Genomic DNA, 4,924 nt, shown 5'->3' with positions numbered 1-4,924 from the left:
TTTAATCCTGTAGGAGAGAGAGTAAAATACAAAATGGTCAGAACTGGGGAAGTTGGGAAGTGGTAGAACAGATGTTTTGTTCAATGTCCAGAACCGCAAGCCCTTTCCACTCCAGCACTCATTGAGTGTGGCCTTGATGACCCCCCCCAAGCATTACTACTTTAAGTGGCGAAGTTACCGAAGCCAGGTGTGGCCCACCCCCCCCAAAAAAAAACCCCAAAACAAAACCAACAAAAACAAAAACCCAACAAAAGGGGCCGGAGAAATAGCACAGTGGTAGGGCATTTGCCTTGCACACAGCTGACCCAGAACAGTCTTGGGTTCAATTCCCAGTATCTCATATGGTCCCCCAAGCCTGCCAGGAGCAATTTCTGAGCACAGAGCCAGGAGTAGCCCCTAAGCACTTCGAGGTGTGGCCCAAAAACCAAAAAACCAAAAACTGAAACAAGTGACACAGTTAAATAAATAATGGACAAAAACGATAAAATTTAAGAGTGTATTTAAAAATACCTACAGCTTTTCCTAAGTTCTCTTTCTGCTTACTTGGCTTTTATGGAAGACTACCAACCAAAAAGAAATGTAAAGAGGAATTTTTGCTTTTATTTTAAAAATTGGAAAAGAAAAAAATTCTTTCAGTGTTAGTTCTGGAGCAGCTGGAGCACTAAAAATGGCCCCTCCAAGCTCCTACGCCAAAACACATCCACAGATTACGTTAGTCTGCTTTTGATGTATTTTATTTCAAGTTCTATGTGTCATTTGATGTGATTGGTAGGTTCTCTTTATTTTAACCTTTTGGTTTTGCTTTTGTTTTTGGGCTACACCCAGTGACACTCAGGGGTTACTCCTGACTCTGTGCTCAGAAATCACTCCTGGCAGACTCGGGAGACCAGTCTGGTATGCCAGGGATCGAACCCGGGTCCATTCAGGGTTAGCAGCATGCAAGGCAAATTCCCCACTGTGCTATTACTCTGGCCCCATGGTAGGTTTTCTTTAAATCTTGTTAGTTTTTATGTAAGTCTTGGAAGGCTAAAATTTTTTCCATACATAGTTACACTGGAGAAAGGATTGGTATTGGGGCATTATATGTCTGGAACGTAATAATGAATAACTTTGTAATTCTGTAATTATAGTGATTAAAATTTTAAATGCTAATTTCCCATATAAAATAAAGATAATTGCTTCTTCACACAGAACTATTTAGATTTATGAACGATCTCATGGGAAATCTTTATTTTCAGATAGAAATGTCTCAACACTCAGAAATAAAAAGAAAATAGGCCATACTTCCTGTGAGAAAATATTCACCCACTGCACACAATATAGTGAGCTAATGAACATAAACACTCACAAAATTAACAGGAATGAAGAATACAGTCCATCAAAAAACAAATTGGAGAGGTGGATTGAAGTTTCAGAATAGTAGAGTGGGTAATGCACTTGTGTTCCAAGTGGCTGACCCACATTCAAGCTCTGACACCACATATGGTCCCCTTTGGTCCCCTTTGTCCTTCCAAGAGTGATTCCTGAGCTCAGAGCAAGGAATAAGTCTTGAACACAGCAGGGGAACGCTTTACCTCCATGCTGTCTTTCCGGCCCCATAATAATAATTTTTTAAAAAGAAAAATCTAAATCAATTTCCCTTCAAGGGGCTGGATGAGGCAGTAGATAGAACATTCTGGCAATGATCTTACAGAACTCAGGACAAAGAGGGAAAACCCCTGAAGATCTAGGCAAGGATAAGGTAGTTAGCATTCTAGGCTATCCAGCATAAAGACCATTTCTGCTTAATAATTGTAAACAAGTTCTTGCCTTTTGCCTGAAACAATGGCTGTATCAGTGGTTACCTGGCAGCTCATGGCCTAGAGTAAAATAAAAGGGGAATGACTGGAAGAAACATTTTCCCTACGTTTCATGCAGCTGCATATGTACAATTTCCATTGCTCACTGACAAAGTTCTGCTGTCCCAGGACCAGCAAGAACCAAGGAGATTAAGAAAGCAGGAAAGAGGAATAAAACAATGACCAACCCAAATGCTAACCTCAGCTTCGGAAGACCACTGCTCAGAGAGATTCTGGAAAATACTGTTCTAAATGGTGACTATATCACAACTCTGAAACTCTCCAGAGGATTAAAGCAAATCACAACATTGGTTGCAATCGAATGCTGAAAAATTAATGCTTGTCTATAGATACTTAGAATGAATATATGGGCCATATTTATTATGGAATATGACAGAATCATTGTTGGTATTTTAGATAGAGCGTTGCATTTAATCCATTATGTTTAACTTGAATGCAGTTTTACAAATGTCCTTTTTGACTCAATATGTGTGATGTAGGAAGAGGGTTAACATACCCATTATTTGTTGCTTGAAGGACTAAAGATAAAGAATAAACAGAAGATTTAGAGTGAATATTGCTTTGAAAACTAAAGCCATTGAAAGTTCCTCTGTCATAGTTTACTAGTCTCTTTACAGATCCAGTCTCTATCAATATTATCCCTTGTACTTCAACAGCATATATAGCCCACCTCTACCCCTTTGGTTTTAGGATCATAATCTTTACAAAATGTATAAATCTATTTTAGGCACCATGATTCACAATATTAATATAAATATTAATGTAAATTAATATTAATGTAATACTAATCCAGGATTTCAGACATCAAATAGTACAGCACCAAGTCTTACACCAGAGTTCCAGCTTTCCTCCACCTCTGTCTCAGTGTCCCTCACTTCCCAATCCCACCTCCTACCACCCTCTCAAGGCATGCTTCTAACTTAAGGCTAGCTCTCAGGTCCTGTTGCCTTTGGGTATTTATGTACCCTGTGTCTCCTCGTTTATCATATTGCATATAAGAGGAATCATTCTGATTCGGTCTCTCACTTTATGACTAACTTTGCTCACCATGATTAGCTCCAGATCCATCCATGTAGCAATGAATTGGGTGATTTCATCTCTGTTTACAGTCGAGTAATATTCTATTGTGTATATGTATTTAGTCACATATTTAGACAAGCACCAGTTCCAGTCCATTTGCTGACATGTTTGTGGAGCTGAAGCAGGTAGAGCTGGTGCAAGCTCTGGCACAAATGTACAGAGACTTTTTTTGCCTTAAAAAAACGTAAAGAGGGGCCAGAGAGATAGCATGGAGGAAAGGCATTTATTTGCCTTGCATGCAGAAGATCAGTGGTTCGAATCCCGGTATCCCATATGGTCCCCTGAGCCTGCCAGGAGTGATTTCTCAGCATAGAGCCAGGAGTAACCCCTGAGCACTTGCCGGGTGTGACCCAAAAACAAAAAGGAAAGGAAGGAAGGAGGGAAGGAAGGAAGGAGGGAAGGAAGGAAGGAAGGAAGGAAGGAAGGAAGGAAGGAAGGAAGGTAGGTAGGAAGGAAGGAAGGAGGGAGGGAGGGAGGGAGGGAGGGAGGGAGGGAGGGAGGGAGGGAGGGAGGGAGGGAGAGGGAGAGGGAGGGAGGGAGAGAGAGAAAGGGAGAAAGAGAGAAAGAGAGAGAGAGAAAGAAAGAAAGAGAGAAAGAAAGAAAGAAATAAAGAAAGAAAGAAAGAAAGAAAGAAAGAAAGAAAGAAAGAAAGAAAGAAAGAAAGAAAGAAAGAAAGAAAGAAAGAAAGAAATAAAGAAAGAAAGAAAGAAAGAAAGAAAGAAAGAAAGAAGGAAGGAAGGAAGGAAGGAAGGAAGGAAGGAAGGAAGAGAGAGAGAGAGAGAAGAAAGAAAGAAAGAAAGAAAGAAAGAAAGAAAGAAAGAAAGAAAGAAAGAAAGAAAGAAAGAAAGAAAGAAAGAAAGAAAGAAAGAAAGAAAGAAAGAAAGAAAGAAAGAAAGAAAGAAAGAAAGAAAGAAAGAAAGAAAGAAAGAAAGAAAGAAAGAAAGAAAGAAAGAAGAAAGAAAGAAAGAAAGAAAGAAAGAAAGAAAGAAAGAAAGAAAGAAAGAAAGAAAGAAAGAAAGAAAGAAAGAAAGAAAGAAAGAAAGAAAGAAAGAAAGAAAGAAAGAAAACTGTGGAGAAAGAGGGAAAGACAGCCTTCTTGCCAAGGATCAAATCAGAGCAGAGAAATATCTGATTTAAATACAGAACTAATTGGGCACAGACAGTTTGGAGCACTCTGAATTCCTAGTTCTTTTTTTGAGGGATCCCTAATACCTTAGCTAGCTTCTGTTGTCAAGAGTTGAGCTTCTGCCTGAGCATGGGTTGGTTGGAGGGGTGCATCCACAGGGCTACTGGGTATTCACCAGGAACTGGTCTGCACGAGGCGTGGTGTGGTAGACCCACTTGGTGTCAAGCAGCAGAGAAGAGGGATAAACAGGGACAGAAAGGAGGCTGGAGCTATTGCACAGCGGGTAGGGTGTTTGACTTACAAGATGACCCTGGATTCTAACCCCTACATCTCATAGGGTCCCCCGGGCCTACCAGGAGTAATCCCTGAGCACCGCTGGGTGTGGCACCCTTTAAAAAAAAAATAGACTGTGTTCTGCAAACTCTGAGGAGTCCAGGCCAGAGTAAGGCCAGGTAAGGCCTTGTGGGTTCCCTAAATTTCACTTCACCCCACCCAGAGGGGCGACATCTATTCTATTCACTAAAAAGGGTGCTGAATTGGCGGGGGGGCTGTGGATGCAGGGTCTGAAATTGGGCTTCTCCCAGGGACCCAAACCACGCCTCTCTCTCCTCCCAGCACATTGCTTTGGGGGTCCTCCTTCCCTCTCCACCGGCTCCCCGCCTCAGCCCCACCCTAGGCTTTTTTCCCCCTCCCTTTGTCCTGGCCCCCCCGAAGGGCTGAGTCTGATCCCGCGGGGTCGGGTCCCTGCCCACCCTTACTTAGTTCCGCTGTGGACTAGACATGGGAGAAGGTGCATTTGGCTGCAGAGCGGGCTCAGAAGGGGCTCACCCAGGAAATACCGCCCCCCCCCCCGGCAAAC

This window comes from Suncus etruscus, chromosome 4, assembly GCF_024139225.1.
Source record: "Suncus etruscus isolate mSunEtr1 chromosome 4, mSunEtr1.pri.cur, whole genome shotgun sequence".
NCBI lineage: Eukaryota > Metazoa > Chordata > Mammalia > Eulipotyphla > Soricidae > Suncus > Suncus etruscus.
Note: the sequence above shows the minus strand (reverse complement) of the source record.